Raw genomic sequence first — 18,485 nt, 5'->3', positions numbered from 1 at the left:
TCTTTAGTTTGAACACAAGATTTAAAATTCACTAGAGAAATATAAATTTTTGGTGAGGAATGTCCAAAGTGAATTATCTGCTGGTGTCTTTTCCTTAACGGTCCAATGTCTCCTTGGCTAAAGAAAAATTAGATAGGACAAACTGAAAGACCGTCCCTTAAGCGTTTAAAGAACTTCAAATGATCTTATCATGGTTGACACTGAGACACTTTCAGGTCAGTTCATTGAGTTAGGAGTCTTCCTGATTGGACCGTTGCTTAAAGAATATTTTGACATGCCTGACAAATGCAGGATGATTCAGCAGTGAAGCTCCTGGATCTTTTCCAGCAGAACTCCACCCATGGCAGCATGGTTCCGGATGCAGAGTGACCTTGATCACTGCTCTTATCTAATGAGTGATGGACTGTCAGAGCGGGACATTTCCACGGCTTAGGGCGAGCATACTGCTCCGACTACGATTTACATTATTCCATAACACGGACCGACTGGTTTTATCCTTAGACCCTCCTTGCACCTCTCGTGTCTGCTATGATGATAACACCACTATCAATGCAATCATTAGAGAGTTCTTCAAACCCAAGATCTCATCGCCAATTACCAAATTTATCCACTTAAAATAGTTAATAGCATTTTCTTTTTGTATATGTGACCAAGTAAAATCAATCAGTACATTTTAATAAATGCAGTTTTACAGGCCCTGTTGCATTCATGGCCTCCGGTTATGGAATCTTGATGTTAACATGAATAAAACTGGCGTTTACTGCAGCTAATATTTGCTATCTTTGTTCAGTGTAGCTTGCACAGATCCACCAGCTGGGAGTCATAATGCACATAAATGATAATAAATGGCTCAAATCCTCTGCAATAAAGTCACCCATAAACAACAATGTGCTTGTTTTTTCTTTAACTAAGACAAATGTCAAACTGCATTTTGTCTGTTTCAAGAAAGAGACCAATAGGGACAGAGTTGTCCCTAATTTGCAATGTTTGTGCCATCAAATGTGACAAACCATTTATTTAACATTGGCCTACATTTTCCCCTTTAATGCTCTTAAAGGAACAGTCCGACAAATACTCTTATCCAGGGTCAGATTAGACAACCATAGCTGGAGTTCTTATTTACTATCAGTACTACTACTCACATGAAAAAACTTGTGTATTTAACATGTAAAAATGTATGATATAAAAATAAGAGCGTCTGTGACCTGACGCGAATAGTGCAAGATCCAAGATGGCAGCCTCCCACTGCTAGATTACAAACAAACATCTACTACTTTTTCCCATGATATAACTCCCCCTTTTTGTATCCTATAAATTAGAATATCACAACCGTTCAATCTGGAAGACCTCGAGGATTATCTGGAAGACCTCGAGGATTACATTGAGGAACATTTCAACCGACTGTGCACCATGGCCGACATGAAAACAGGACAAAACGAGGATAACTTCGCTTCCACACCAACCAGAAAGAGATCCCGGCAATCTGACTCCATTCTAAACTCCCCTGAGAAAACATGCTGTTCTGAGGTCAGTGGCATTTTAATTTCATCAGAAATTTTTCTTCGTATTGTAAAAAAAAAACAACAAGAGGATGACTGTGTTATAGCAACCGTTGGTGCTTTTGTGTCGGTTAACTTAAGATGATGTCAGTGGATGGATACGTCGCTTGTCATCACGCTGTATTTAGTGAAGCTACAAGCTATTCAGGAAAAGTAGCTTAACACAGAGAGGCTATTCCAAATCATAACATAATTTAACTAGAATGGCACTCGGAGAGCGCAGACCTCCGCCAAGCTGCCCGAGTACGATTGCCCCGCCCCCCGTCTCCGTTCAGCTTGCGCCATCATCCACGTGTATTTTTGAGATCAGCTGTACGTAGCGGAGCAGCTTAAAACACTTCATTCAAACTGGACAGAAACAAAATAAAACTCACCTAAACCGTCGTCGTTACTCTTTCCAACAATCACCAAGTGTGCTTTGGTCCAACTCAACTGTAATTTCACAGAGTTTAATGTGAAAAAACGCAGAATCTACAGGTGTCACCTCACCCCCCGCTCTCTCTCTGTCCCTCTCTCTGCAGTCAGAAGGAAAGAGGCAGGGTGACGCGTCATCAGTTACACTGCGCATGTCTTAAAGTCTGTGGTGTTAATGCACAGGCTGAGCGGAGTTATTAAGAAAAATTCCCGTAGCCGGATCATGATCCGGATCGCCACCAAAATCGAATGGGTTGTTCATTGTTCCACACGCCACCCCTCCAAAGAAATTCATTCAAATCCATTGCAGACTTTTGGAGTAATCTTCTAAACGGACAAATAAACAAACAAACCAACAAACCAACGCCAGTGAAAACATAACCTCTTTCCTAGGCCTTCGGCCTTGGCGGAGGTAATAAACCGATCATTATTGGTTGGCCCCACCTGATATTTGTTGGTTAGGGCAAAATAACAAACAAACAAGCAAACTCCCAAACAGAAAGCAGCTAACATGAGCTCAGTGTCAGCCTGAATAACTGAAGTGAAATTAAACGGCCATGCAGTGTGATTGTCAAGCTAACACACAAGCATAGCCTACTTTCCTTTTTAAAGCCTTTATGTGTAGAATTAGAAAGTGTCTGACTTGAAATCCCCGAGTACCAAAAAAAGCAACGCACATTTCCTCCACCATTTACAGATAATCAGGACACAGCTGTTATACTGTAGGCTGCAGTAAAACCAGGAGGACGTGTCTGCTTAGTTTTCTCACTGTGAAACAGAGAAGTCGGCTCAGTAAAGACAGACATATCTTGACTTCAGTCATACCTGTTTAAGAGCTTGGCCAGCTCTGTTTAAGCCTGAGGCGAGGCAGCTGACAAAAACAAGCAGCAGTTGATTACTGTACTGACACTCTGCTTTTTGCCTCTTCTCTCTCTAATCTCCCTCTCTCCACATGTTCTTTCACCACACATTCGTGTTGAATGAGAATGAGTAGACTGACAGCAACTATGAAGAGTTCCTTTTTCATTTTTTTTTTGTCTCCATCCACTTTATTTTTTTCCATCTTTTTGCAGCTCCCAATTTGGAGTAGCCAGTTCCCTTTACACTGAAGTCCCCATCACTGTTAACTCCCTCTGTTGGCCTTGGGAGGGTGTAGACAACTAGGAATCTTCTCTGACGCACGGCGTCACATATCAACTTATACTCACCTAGGTTTCACTTGTGGGACCTGAGGGCATCCACACCCTATATCCCTCTACACCGGGGGTCTCCAACACGTTGCTCGCGACCCGTTTCTGAGTCACTCGCCAAAGGTTCAAAGAATATGTAAACAAATTTGATAAAGCCTCAACCACATTGGGTCCATCAGGAGTGCATGGCGGCTGCGTTACCTGTTGTTTTTTATTTTGGCGTCTGTGTTAACAGGTTACAGGGCGCGGTTCACAGCAGCAACAGACAGTGAAAATGATCTATTGACTGTATATTGACATCATATCAGCAACATTACTACAGTTTTGATGTCTAGACATCTGTAGATTACGTTGCGGAGATGAAAAAAAGTAAAGACTAATTCAACAGTTCCTGCTTTCATTTTTTTTTTAAAAAAGCCCTCAAGCGTTTTTTTTTCTGTGGACAGAATTACTTCATTTGTTAACACAAGGCCTTTATTCTGAAATATGTGCCGGACAGTGAGGTAGAACATACAGTGACTTGTAGAGCTCCGTGAATGAATATAGTACGGGGTTTTAATTATTGATTATTACTATTATTTACAAATTACCACACGTTTCTTAACCTTTCTCTGTAAAGGTTAGTAAAATAAGTAACAACATCGTTTTGTTTTCTATGACATTAATCTGATGTGAATTTAATAGTGTGAGCTTGACACATTGAAAATGTAAAGAAATGCATACAGAAAAAAAGCATGCACATGCTGCTGAATTTAAGATGTTTTGATACAAAATGTGAGTGTTGGATATCAACATTTTCTAAATGTTCACACAAAAGAAGCTTATTCAGCTGGTTTGGGTGGAGCTGAGCAATGTGAATAAAAGTTACTAATAATATAAAATATGAGTAGCTCTCGGCCACTTTCATTTTGTCAAAGTAGCTCTCAGAGGAAAAAAGGTTGGAGACCCCTGCTCTACACACATGAACTCCTTCCTAACTTACCAAGGTCATATCAACAAAGGCATGATCCCTCATCAACTTCACTGCCAATTGCATTCAATGGAGCACTCACCGAGCAGGAAACAGCTGCAGAGGCTTCGACCTGGGTGTCTGCAGTGACCCCAGGGTCCCCTACAGTTCATCAAGTTACAGAATGCTCTTTTAAATGAAATGAAATGTCCACAAAGCAACTTAATTTAGTTTATGCCAACAATGACACTAGCCCATAGATCAGAGGTCACTTATAGGCGGACCGAAGTCCGGGTCCGGACCCAGACGCCATCCTATCCAGACCCGGACCGGTGACTGAAAAATGATTGAGAATTATAAAAGTTTGACGGAGTGTTTCTATTAATACTGGCACACCTTTTTCTAGCCTTTTTGGCACTGGTTTAGCGGCCCAAGAAACTCACAGACCAATTGCATGCGTTATAAATCATCTCACGTGATGCTACCCAGCCAATCAAATCTGTGCATTCTGATGATATTGGGAGTGGTGTCAGTACAAACACACACGCACGCACAGGGGAGAGACGAGACGAGAGACAGAAGAGTCGGAGAAATAAGTGTGTCAGAGAAAAGTCATTTTGCATGGCAAGCTCTAAAAAGAGTATTAAGTAGACAGCAAAAACAGAGCTTTTAATGGAGAATGGACAGACGTGCATGTTCATTCTTCCCACGTGCATTTCAAAACCGGTATGTCTCATGTGTTCCGAGATCATGGCAATTATTAAAAGCGGCAAGGCAACGTGAAGTGCCACTACGAGACAAAGCACAAATCTCTTGAGCAAATATACCCACTCTAATCCAAACTGAGGGCACAGAAAACCAAACAATCTAAGGCCCTACATCAATATACAGTATATGACATTGAATCATAACGCAAGTTATACATTATGATGTTCCAGACACTTGCTGGAGAACATTTTCTCTAACTGGTTAAAATGTATTTGGTTTAAATTTGAATTGAATTGAATTGAATCACAAGTGTGATGCCATCATGTCTACACTTGGAAGTAGGGCTGGGCGATATGGCTTATAAATAACATTTCAATATTTTTAGGCTATATTGCGATGTACGATATATATCTGATATTTTCACATTTTCTCTAAAATAACATAACTGTTTGATTTAACGCTTCGCCTTATTGATCTTTGGAAATTTATTGTTATTAAGTTTGACTAACAATTCAAATTTTCTCTGAAATACAGTTTGCAGAGGGTATTTTTTTAAATTATCATTCATTTTATTCATTATTAAATATTTATTCATTTTGTTTTGTTTTCTTTATTTATTATTGACTAACTGACTGACTTATTGAATTTATGTGAAATTGCCAATCACATTCACCGGAAGATCAATTTCATTCTTCTTGGTCGCTTTTATTTTGAAGCCAGTTCTTAAGGCTCTTTCCGTATTGCGTATGCCTAGTATGCCTAGTATATATACATACAGGTGCCGCTGTTTGACTGTCTTTTTTGAAGTGGAGGCTGTCATCTCTCATCCCCTTTTCCGACCTCAACACGTAAAAATCTTGCTTCACTTCTTTCGTTCTCTCCAGACTCTCTCCCTGTTCCCTGCTTCCCTCCAGATACAAAAACACACACCCCGTACTCACTTCCATGCTCATACAACACACACACTCGCCCAGGAGAGTGTGTCTATGAGAGGGAGACAACCGCAGGAGAAGCCAAACGCTAAAGTGAGTCTCGTGCCAGTGGCCTTAAAAAAAAATTACAATAAAAAAGTGACAGTACTTTTACCTGATGTTCGCAATTTAATATATATTGAATATACTCAATATATCGCCCATCCCCTTCTTAGAAGTTTCCCTTTATGTCTTTTATGAAAAAATTGAGAAAAATATATATATATAGCACCTTCCCTTTTATCTTTAGCCATTCCCAGTAGCATGGCTCTGAAGATGGCAATGTCGGTCACTCGGTCCACCACGTTGGTCCAGACTTATGCCAAGTACTGATGGATTAAGATGACATTTTTTATGGTCATTCATAGTTCTGAGAATCCTACTGACTTTGGTGATCTCCTGACTTTTCCTCTAGTAACATCAGCAGGTCAATATTTTCACTTATGTTTACTTTAGTACTATGATTATTAAGACTACACAACAGATCAGCATAAAATTGTGTAGAGACATTTATGGTCCCCAGATAATGAATCCCCCTGACTTTTCCATTAACATCACCATGACGTTCTCTTTTGTGTTTTTAGTGAAATGTCTTAACTAGATGGGACTGCCATAATATTTGTTAAATGTCAAATTTTGTAGAGACATTCACGTTCCTCTCAGGATGAACTGTAATAACTTTGGTGATCCTCTGACTTTTCATCTAGCGCCATCATCGGGTCAAAATAATAATTTAATTTAAACCCAATATTGTCACGATTTGGAGAGCAGAACAAGCAGGGAGGACAAAAACGCAGACAACAGCAGGCTGACTGGTTCAGTAAAGATTTAACAAGGGGCAACCGGCCTGGGAGCCGAACAGGGGCGGAGCAGGAAAACTCAGGCGGACCGCCTGGTGGCAGGGCAGAAGCAGATCCTCTCTGGAAGACAGCCACGGTGACAGAACTACACTCGATCTTGGCGACGGAGTCTTGAGGCCAGGGAGGGCAGATTGGGACTTCAGACTTGGGGCTGCTGCAGCCGGACAGGGACTTGTTGGTCTGGACCGCCGACTGGACATGAGGAACAGGTGTCAGCCGGACCGCTGACTGGACACGGGGAGCAGGTGTTTGCCGGACCGCCGTCTGAACACGGGGAACAGGTGTCGGCCAGACCGCCGACTGGACATGAGGAACAGGGGTCGGCCGGACCACCGACTGAACACTGGAGCAGGTGTCGGCCGGACCCCCAACTCAGAAAACTGGCTTGAAGTTGGCTGGGACCCCCGACACAGGAATTGGCTTGAGGTCGGCAGGGACCCCGACACAGGAATTGGCTTGAAGTCGGCTGGGACCCCGACACAAGAACTGGCTTGAAGTTGGCTGGGACCCCTGACACAGGAACTGGCTTGAAGTCGGCTGGGACCCCGACACAAGAACTGGGTTGAAGTCGGCTGGGACCCCGACACAAGAACTGGCTTGAAGTCGGCTGGGACCCCCAACACAGGAACTGGCTTGAAGTTGGCTGGGACCCCGACACAAGAACTGGCTTGAAGTCGGCTGGGACCCCGACACAAGAACTGGCTTGAAGTCGGCTGGGACCCCCAACACAGGAACTGGCTTGAAGTCGGCTGGGACCCCGACACAAGAACTGGCTTGAAGTTGGCTGGGACCCCTGACACAGGAACTGGCTTGAAGTCGGCTGGGACCCCGACACAAGAACTGGCTTGAAGTCGGCTGGGACCCCGACACAAGAACTGGCTTGAAGTTGGCTGGGACCCCCAACACAGGAACTGGCTTGAAGCCGGAAGGGGACCCCGACACAAGAACTGGCTTGAAGTCGGCTGGGACCCCGACACAAGAACTGGCTTGAAGTTGGCTGGGACCCCCAACACAGGAACTGGCTTGAAGTCGTCAGGGACACTGAGCCATAGGCTGATAGGAGTGTAGGACGAGGGCTAGCAGGCTGGGAATCAGGGGTGTTTTAAACATTCTTAATCCATCCAGGTAAGGAGCTCCTCAGTCGTGGCACAGACGACACTTCCCTGCATGCCAACCTAAAAGCAGTCTCCTTGTACTCCTTACTAGTGGCTCTCTTCCACTTTCCATGCAAACAAATGAGGGAGTATGACAAGTCATAAAGTTCCTCCTCAAACAATACTGCTGTGTCCATGGGTGGTCGGTTTGTACCGTCAGGATTTGGAGAGCAGTACAAGCAGGGTGGGCGCAAACGCAGACAATAGCAGGCTGACCGGATCAGTAAAAGATTTAATAAACACAAGGCTTACAACACGGAGAATCCAAAATGTAGGCAGGCAACAGCAAACAGACAACTGGCAAACAAAACTCCACGCATGACTAAAGACTAACCAACAAAGACCAGAGGAAGTGAGGTGGTATTAATAGTGGCTGATGGAGACGCAATATCATTTAAATATGGGGATAACGGCACACATTTTCAGACAGTCTCTCTTGGAAGACATTTTCTTTCACTCAATTGTACATGTAAAAAGTGAGACAAATAGTTGCGTAACAAACAAAAAAGGGAACCAGCGAGAGAAGTTCACACCGTGGCTCCTTTCTCCCCGCCGTACAGCTAGTTAATCATGGCGTGAAGTGGGTGTGAGAGTAAGATCATCAGTTTTGGAAGGTTACAGAAATTTGTTGGGGGCGGCCCTCCGAATTCAACATAGCTCTTCGGCCCTCTCTTAGCCTCACTTCATGAAGGCCACACAACTTCCTATTTTGGGACTTAAAGTCGGCATTGGACGTAAATCACGAGGTACAGATACTGTCCAATTTGGACATAATTCCTGAGGATATTAGGCACCACAACCTTACTTTTTGTCTCAATGCATAAAGGACAAACTACTTCTTCCATTGGCACAAATTTGACATGGGCTTTTAATGTGTCTGAGAGCGAGGGAGGGCCTTGGTTTTCAGATGGATTAATGGCACTAGCTACTGAGTGAGGATAAATGGCGATCCTCTGCTGGTATCTGCAGACAGGCAACTCTAGTGTCTTTTTTCTTCCCCGTTCAGCAAGCGCTGACATTGACGTACACTAAGCTGCCGCCAAGAGACGTGAGCCGCCGCAGCAACACTAACAGGATAGACTCAGCTGAAGGGCATCAAAAATAAGCACGTTATTGTATATTCAAAAAGATCTTACTTATTGCACTACTTACTTATTATTAATGCATTTGAATGATCCGAGAGGTTACGACATACAAACTGAAATATCTCAGAATATCCAAGAATTCTGCTTATGGGAATAGTCCTATTGTAGTTTAATCAAACTATTGTTATAATGTGATTACTCTGTTTTTGTGTGCATACATGTAAACATAGTCAGTGCATAGATTGAAATATTTATTCTTTTTTTTTCTCTATAAATTCACTTGAAACTTATGTTAATTTTTGTACTAAAGTGCTACTTTTCAAGTATTCAGTTCACAAAGGAGCATACAAAAATAGGCTTTTTCCATGTGGTTATTTCAGCGGGTTGTCCTTCAACCAGAAGGTTAGCGGTTCCATCCCCGGCTCCACATGTCCAAGTATCCTTGAGCGAAACATTGAACCTCAAGTTGCTCCCTGGCAGCCCACTGCTCCTAATGCTTAGGATGGATTATAATAGTTAAATGCAGAGGTCTATTTCCATGTACCTGTATGTATATGAAGGTTGTAATAAAGTTGAAGTTTCATCACTGAGTAAGCAGAGCTTTGTTACCTGTGATACGTTTCTATGAGCAGAAACAGCCACAATGAGATGTTAGATGAAGAGAGGCTGTCAGCAAGGTAAACAACATACCTTGCTGTGCTTTACAGTGGCAAACACACACTGTGCCAGCATGGCTTCAGTAGTTTGCAGTTGCTCATGGCTCAGCTTGGTGCGAGTCTCCCCACCACTAACTAAAAATGGCCCAATTGTAAAGGGGCCAAAGGACACAAGGTCCCAACCTGGGTAGATTACAGGCCCCCAGTGGGCAATTGATTTCTGCTGGGTATTGGTCACGCCCACTACAAACATGCTGCATTGAATTTAAATGGAAACGACAAGTTGCTCAGGTTGGGCCAAACTTAAAGAAGTACGGCATTTTGGAAAACATGAATTTTACTTTTGTTACTCAAAGTCATATCACTTTTATCTCTGTATGTTCAAGATGTGGTTAGCCTAGCTCAGGGCTGCCCAAAGTGGGGCTTGCGGGCCAAAGCTGGCCCACCAGATGTTTCTATGTTTATATATATATATATGTAATAATATACATTATTGTTTATGCTGTTATATTATATGTAGGATCCCCAATTATCAATCATTTTTCATGAACTGAGCACAGCAGGCAGAGTGACACTCTGCGTAGGAAGTCAGTTTGGCGCAAGTGAGGTAAGAAAAAAATTGAGAGGCGGAGACAGTGGCACACGGACAAAAGGCATTTCAATTAAAGGTCCCATATTGTAAAAAATGACATTTTCATGGCTTTTACATCATAAAGCAAGTTGAAGTGATAATTAAATACTGTGAAAGTATCGAAATGCTTAATACAAAGAGAAATACACACAGCCCGTATTCAGAACCTTAGCTTTTGAAACAAGCCGTCAGGATTTCTTTCCATTTGTGATGTACATCTGTGATCTACAATATTTAGACCATTTCAAAGTTTTAAACGTAAACATTCTAAATGGGTCTCAGTTTATTTCCTGTTGCAGTGGATGTGAGTGACATCAGCTGACAGGATGTAACCATGGACCCAAGCTGTTGCCAAGCAACGCAATTCTGTTGCAATTCCATTGATATGTACTAAAACGGAGCGTTTCAGACAGAGGATAAATGCAGGTATATTCAAGCAGACAGCATGAGGAAAATAAAGGTTTTTTTAAACATTAAAGTATGTAAACAAGTTCTAGGAAAAACCCCAAATACAAATATGAACCTGAAAATGAGCATGATATGGGACCTTTAAGGGTACTTGGGATCTTAGTACCAGTTTGCATCTTAACAATACAATACAGGTTTGGGCACCCCTGGCCTAACTTATCACAAAGACTGGGAGCAGGGGGAAACTGCTTGCACAGGACTGTCAAAGGTGACAAAATTTAACTTGCAATAACTCCAAAGCCGTCTTATTTACATGCCATCGATCGTCACCTGCGGTTTGTTCAAAATTAAGACAAAGCTCAAACACTGAAACCTCACTATAAGTGCGGGCATCATATGCTTGTCCACAAGTCTGAACAAAATACACTAACGAACTAAAATGACACCTTTGGTTTTATTTAAACCAGTTAGGGCGTTTTCACACATGTAGTCCGTTTGCTTTGGTCCGAATCAGGGACCAAATCGGTTTGTGTTTGTGTTCACACGGCAGCATTTAAAAGCGGACCAAAATTTTGATGCGCAAAAAAACTGCTCTCACAATTGGTCAAAATGTCCATGCGGGAAAACTCCCGGAAGTAACCAAAAGAAGAGCAGACTTCCAGAACACAACAATGGAGGGACAACTACGCCGCTTGATCTTGGCCCTGGTCATCTTTTTTTTTTTACCTCGTAGCAATTTTTCACTCAAGGCAAATGATACAGTTTGAAAATGAGGTGACTGGAAAACAATGTGTTGATGCACTGGAGTCGCCGAAGGCGCATATCAAGACGTACGGAGGACGGAGGAGGAGGCGTGCATTAACCCTCCTAAACTTTGACATGCTCATCGGCCAAAACTATTTCCGAAGATCAATCAGGTATGCCCGTGGTCTTCAACACAGCCTGGCGTTACACCTGTTTAGTACTGATGTGAATAGCGAGAGCAAGGGTAGGCTCTTTTGTAGTAATGTTGTTGTTGTTGTTGTTGCACAGCGCAGCTTGCTACCGGAGCTGGTTTAATCCAAAAAGGCGCAATGCTTTCTCCAGTTGGACCGGATCGAGGTCGTATCATGTTCTCACCACAAATGAAGCGTACCGCAGTTCTTTTGGAACCGAACCGAGACCCTTCAAGGAAGTCTCGGTTCCCTTGTTTTGGTGCGCACCCGAGTGCAATTGCTGTGTTCACACCTGCCCAAACGAACCGCACCGAGAGGGTAAACGCTCTAGGGTTCAATTCAAATGAACTAAACAAGGCAGGTGTGAATACACCCTTACGGCCCGGACACACCAGGAACGTCAAGAACGTGTGGCGGCTGCGTTACCTGTTGTTTTTTATTTCTGTGTCCGTGTTAACAGGTTAGAGCAGCCACACTGCCCGCGTGAGACGAGCGTCTCACGAGCGTCTCACGAGCGTCACAGCTGCGTCTCTTCTAGAGAATAGAGGTCTGCATATTTTTGACACGTGCCGCGCGCCTCACAGCAGCAACAGACAGTGAAAGTGATCTATTGACTGTATATTAACATCATATCAGCTACATTACTACAGTTTCGATGTCTATCTGTAAGATATGTTACGGAGATGTAAAAAAAAAGTAAAGACGTATTTTTAAATCAACACTTCCTGCTTTCATTTCAAAATGAAAGCCCTCAAGCGTTTTCGCTGTGGACAGAATTCCTTCATTTGTTAACACGAGGCTTTTATTCTGAAATATGTGCTGGACAGTGTTCTAGAACATGAATGAATATAGTACGGAGTTTTAATTGTGGATTATTACTATTATTTACTAATTACCATACGTTTCCTAACCTTTCTCGGTCTAAAATAAATATAAATGATATTTATAATGAATTAAATGGCCATTAAAAGGCAAACTCTTTGTAGAAAGACAGGGCTGACAGCAGCAGCAATGCAGCAGAGACGCAGCTGAAATGCAGCTGGTGTGAACGAATCACGCAGCCACCACGCGCTCCTGACGTTCCTGGTGTGTCCGGGCTGTTAGTGGAGCGTTTAGATATTTGACTGTAATACACAGCTTTTATTAATGATTGATTTTTCTTTTTAATTTATCAACATAACAACATAAATTGATAATTACCGACTACTATTATTGATAATCACTTAGCGGTACCAGCCCAGGACATATCTATGTCACCCGATTCCCAGAAACTGCAAAGCTCAGTGCAGCAGATTGCCCACTTTACCATTCCAAAATTAATGGAGGCAGAATTAGTGGCTCAGTGCATTGGTGGGGCTTGAGTCTAAAGCACCATGAGCTCGCAAATACTGATGAATGAGCCATTTGCTTGCACACAGCTAACAAGGGTTTGTTTGCAACACAGCTGATTTGCATTCATTTATTACTGAGGATGAATACTCAATACTTAAAAGGACCATGCTGCTTGGTTTGTATGTTTTAATGGCAAATTGGATACACTTCACATTAATGTCATTTTTAAAAGTGATTTTTAATGTTCATTTTGACAAAGTCGTGTTATTGTCGAGTAGTAATGCAGCAGTTCTCGTTGATGCATTTAAGAATGTTTTATCCTTCAAACCACTGGTTTCAGAAGTTCCATTTCAAAATTAAACTTGCTTTCGCTGAAATGAGCAGAAAGCAATGACAGCCATGAAGCTAGAAAATCTTTCTAAACAGTGTTGGGGCACTGTACTGTCTAGTGTAACCCATAATTAGTTGGCTAAAACATTCAAAATCGCTACAGTACAACCACAAATCATGTACGTTTTGGTTCAGATCCGATAGCCAGTGTTCTTACAGTAGCTGTGTAATCTTTACCTGCAAAGGATGACTCCTCAGTGCTGCAGTGGACCGCTCGTGTTCGTGGGTGAGAAAGAAAGAACCAGCTGCTCGGCTCTCTTTGCCTGCGGGAGAAGAAAGCAGGATGGTTGTGATTTTTGATGTAAATGCTTGACCCACCCAGGGGGAGAGGTGGAGCATTGATATTCAGCCTGAGGTCCGGCAGCGCCCCCGTTCTCCACACCTCGACGTTGACCTTACGACCTCGCAGTGAAAATCATTTGGCAGCTCCTCTGACCTCTAGCAGTATGCATGAACATAGACACACACACACACACACACACACATATACACACCGACAGCTGAATTACACACACACACTGAATTACAACTGAGGAATGTTTGCCCCAAAGTAACCGCTCTCCAACTTTCTCCTGCCTTGATTTCCATACAGTATCAAGGACTGGAGAAACAGCCAGAAGGACCCTGGCAACATGTAGGCGAGGTTTAAATGTGAGTTCATTTACTTTTATGGCATTCAACAAAGAGCCAAACACTACCTACAATTACAGATATTAGGGGTGAAAAAAAAAAAATGTGTCTGGCTCAATATAATTGCTTGCATGCTGAAAGTCAAACATTTTTACTGTATCAATTTAGAAATTTTCCACAGTAAAAGTCCCTAGTAGTGTTTGATTCAACTTTTTCCCCATAGTATAGTGTTCAAAAAATTAACAAAAATCACAATTAAAGCTAAAGTAGGCGAGATTGGAGATATCTCCATATAATATGATTAAAAAAAAATATTTTTATAAAGCGGTCGCTATATCGTGACAGTAGTACATGAAACAGGTAACCTGAAAAAAATCCTGTGCCTCTGTGTCCTCCGGTGCTCCTAATGGCATCTGCAAGATTTCACAGACTGGAGGAAAACAAGCAGTAAGAGCTGATCTGAGGTCTGCTGTCCATCTGCCGTCTATGAGAGCCGGCTGTCAATCACTCGCGAACTCCGACCAAACGATCAAACTGGGCAGCGCTGATCAACAATATTATGTTACATTAATGCCTATTTCTCGCCTCATTTGTGACGCCGCCGCCATTGTGAAATCTGGAGAAGGAACGCCAAGTTCCGGAGCACAGCCAATAGGAACGCTCTCTCTCTGAAATGACCTGTGATTGGCCAAAGTCTCCCGTCACGCACTAGATTTTCTTAAATCCTGAAAACAGAGCCATGAGGAGGAGCAGAAGTCTAGTTATCTCTCAGAACACTTGAATTACAATATGCTGAAAGGTTATTATGGAATTTTTGCCCAAAAATGCCAAAAATATACTGACTACTACAGCTTTAAGAGAAATTAAAAGAACTGGTTGATGAATAAACCAGGTGTGTAATCTAGTCTAACGCTTGCAGTCCTCTGAGTTCATGTGTTTTTTATGTTTCGTCCTAAATCTTTAATGTTAATGTTTCTGTGTAAATTTAAATATGCCAGGCTGAACACCCATGTGCCGTCCTCTTTGTTTACCTGTCGTTTTTTCTTTTTTTAACGCCTCTGGGCTTATCCTGGTAACCGCGGAGACCCTCTGTTTAACGTCATAACGCTATGAATTGTGGGTAATTCCCTCAGGCAAAGTCTGAAGAAATGCGGAGTTATAGAAAGTGTTCATAACGGGCTCAAGATGTCTGTGAGAGAGCCCCTCAAGGACTCGACAATCTGACAGTGGAACAGCCCTGAACCCCCTCACGGACTTTGCGGTGAACGCGCCTCAGAGTCTGTGAGTCTGTGAGTGTGGACGTTGAGATCGGGGCCTATAACTTATGCGTGTCAGGACAGAAGTGACGCACAACAATGCACTAACACAATATGTCTGCATGTCGGATGAGCTGGGAAAATACAGCGCTTTGAGAGAATCAACGTGCACCCTGTTGAATTATACATGAAGCAGAAGGAACCAAATCAACTGTGCGAGGCATTGTTGTGGCATGAATAAATGGTGCATAATTGAAACGGGGTCTCTTACATTGTGCATCCCTGTTTCGCTAATCTCCATGTGGAGTTATGATGCAAAGCAGGTCAGTGGGATCTGAGGGGATACAGTGTCATTGATCTAATGACGCACACTGTTAATGCTTTATGTAAATACACACCGCTGGCTCCACCGAGCTTACATGTATCAATGCAAATCACCACTGGTAGAAACTACAAGAAAAGATGGCGTTGCCTTTAAAATAGTGAATATGTGCACTTAATCATTATTATCAACCACACAAGATGTGTTTGTTAACAGATGAAACCTTCACTGCACAACATGAAACTAATATCCTACAATCTAGCGTTAAATATTACAATTACACAGAAAGTTGCGACTTTTTACAAGACGTGGTGTTTGCTGTCAAAACTAAGAGCCAATCAGCCCTTTGATCAGGTGTCAGCCAGCTGTTTCCCATCATGCCCTGGGTCTTGCAGTCGGTGGAGAACAACTGCGGCGCCTGGCTCTAAAAACTGTGGCGGCCTCGATCTCGTGTGGTTATTGTTGCCCACGTGTGCATGACATCAGAGGTAGACGGGAACAAGTCGGACACAAATCTATCCGGCGTACATTGCGCAACGATCGCCGGTGATCGATTCTATGCAGGCCTGGCTCATCTCCAAACGACCCTAATATGACCTTCACTGCTACACTTGTATAGTCTATCCTCTGTCTTTTTTGCATCATCATAATCATCAGGTAAGTCCTGTTGATGTAGTAATTCACATAACACGCATTTCCTGCTTAACTTATCCAAGCATACACAATGTTAGTCAGCTCACATAAACACATGTTTAACTAGAAGGGCACTCGGAGAGCGCAGACCTACGCCCCCCCCCCCCTCTCCATTCAGCTTGCGCCATCATCCACGTGTAATTTTGTTTATGTTGAGATCAGCTGTACGTAGCGGAGCATTGTAAAACACTTCATTCAAACTGGATAGAAACAAAACAAAACTCACCGAGTGTGCTTTGGTCGAACTCGACTGTAATTACACAGAGTTTAATGTGAAAAAAACTCAGAATCTACAGTTGTTGCCCCCATCCCCCCGCTCTCTCTCTGTCTTTCTCTCTGAAGGAAAGAGGCAGGGTCATGCGTCATCAGTTACACTGCGCATGTGTTATACCCAGAGGTCTTAATGTTCTGGCTGATTGGAATCCTTAAAAAAAAATCCTGCACGCGGATCATGATCCGGATCGCCACCAAAATCTAATGGATTGTTCATTGTGCCACACCTTATCCCTTCAAAACATGTCATTAAATTCCATCCCGGACTTTTGGAGTAATCCTGCTAACGGACAAACAAACAAACCAACAAAACAGCGCCGTTGAAAACACAACCTCCTTCCTAGGCCTTCGGCCATGGCGGAGGTAACTAACAAGCAATCAGCATAACGTTTGGAGGTGTTTACTGACAGCTAGCTAAGCCCCACTGTGTCTGGACACACACACACACACACACCTCCACATACACCACAGCCACTGCTGCTTGCATATAGAGTAGGAGAAATACTGCACATACCATGAATATATGTCCAACAGTGAAATTGAATTTGTGATGTCTTTGATTTATATAATTTGTGAAATGGATTCATCGAGTGTTGGGTTAGAAGCCAATGGACCAACAACATATAGGGCCCGAACTTACACCCGGCGCAACAGTCGTTACCAGTTTCAGACCTACGCAGTTGTCATTTTCACGCCCAGCGCCCACGTTGTGTAAGTAGCAGATGTACTTGCGCCCATCTGTGCGCCCGTGGGTGTTGGTCTTTAAATGAGGTGTGGTCAGGTGCTCTGTTGGCGCATTTTTATCTTGAGACAGCCAAAATTAAATTGCACCATCCATCATTTTTACACTTCGGATCTACTTTTACATTTTTCAATATAAGATCTACCACTTCCAAATCTAAGTCTCTGTCCCGCAGAAAGCTACTGTTATACAGCAGACACAAAGTGATTTAACTTAATGGGATATCTGGCATTGGGAGGAGGAGACCATTATACTTGCATAATCAGGGGTGTAGCAGCTAGTGGCAACTCTCAGGCAGGCGGATAGGTGACCATCTGTCACGGTGGATCTGAACTTGGCCTTTAGGGTTTTCATGTGAAAGAAGGCAGACTCACACAGGTATGTTGATGCAAATAGGGCTGACAGGCAAAAGGCACATCTTCTTATGTTAGGATGCTTCTCCTCTGAGAGCAGGTGCCAAAATTCACCCTTTATGTCAGTGGATGCTCTAGATTTCATCTGAACGCCATTCTGAAGGGTGAGAATTTACTTCTCCACTGCAGTATGTAGTGTCCAGCAGGAATGGTGTCATCCACATCAATGTCTGTGCCAAACGGGAAACACGATATGAGGTGACCGGTTCGAGCGATGCAAAGTCTGTGAAAAGTCTTTCAAACTCCGATGCAATGCTCTGAACAAGCTCAATGTAACGGCAACTATCGAGTTGAGCTACATCTTTTTCAGAGCTGATCATTTCAATTATACTTTTAGTTTTTTTCCCCCTCCTGTCAGTGGCAAAATGTCCAGTATCTTCTCTTTGGCACTGTTGTCGAACACCATTCGAATGTAAATATGCAACCGTGCCACGTCTGTGGATTCATCAAACTGAAGGGAAAAACACTCAACAGTCAAAGTCCTTTTTTTTAGTCGAGCCTCGATGTTATCCGCTCTGTCCACACATTGACGTGTTACTCTTTTTCTGGAGAACTGAATATCCTTAACTGCCAGCATGATTTCAGTTTTATTTTTAAAATCTGCAACCAGTGAATCCACAGCCTCCACAAATGCCTCCTTCACCATCTCTCCATCATTAAATGGCTTTTTATGTTTCACAAGAACGTTATTCACTCGATATGATGCCGTGGCGGCTGCTTTTCCCCCCGGCGTTGGGCTTCATGGACTGTTGTGTTGCTGGTTGAGATTTCAGTTCTTGAAGCTTACTTTTTTCAGAGCTCACTTTTGGTTGGGAAATCCCTCTTGTGGGTTTAAACATGGTTTTAATGTTGCTGTTCTAGGTTCCCCTTCTTTGCTAGCACTATACAGGCTTCGCACATAAAGCAACACACAT

At 42.9% G+C, this 18,485-nt stretch overlaps 1 protein-coding gene across 4 annotated transcripts in view; it reads right to left on the bottom strand.

Annotated features, from left to right (window-relative positions):
• fhit (fragile histidine triad diadenosine triphosphatase) overlaps positions 1 to 18,485 on the bottom strand; it is a 354,989-nt gene that overhangs the window by 327,127 nt on the left and 9,377 nt on the right. For 3 of the 4 annotated variants that reach the window (XM_074649370.1, XM_074649332.1, XM_074649343.1), the window contains exon 2: positions 13,420 to 13,505. The exons of the other annotated variant lie outside the window; for it this stretch is intronic. The gene's annotated coding sequence lies outside the window, so the exon portion shown is untranslated. The remainder of the gene's footprint in view (positions 1 to 13,419; positions 13,506 to 18,485) is intronic. 4 annotated transcript variants of the gene reach the window in all.

This window comes from Sebastes fasciatus, chromosome 1 (genome assembly GCF_043250625.1).
Source record: "Sebastes fasciatus isolate fSebFas1 chromosome 1, fSebFas1.pri, whole genome shotgun sequence".
Lineage (NCBI taxonomy): Eukaryota > Metazoa > Chordata > Actinopteri > Perciformes > Sebastidae > Sebastes > Sebastes fasciatus.
This window is presented reverse-complemented; position numbering and strand designations above follow the sequence as displayed.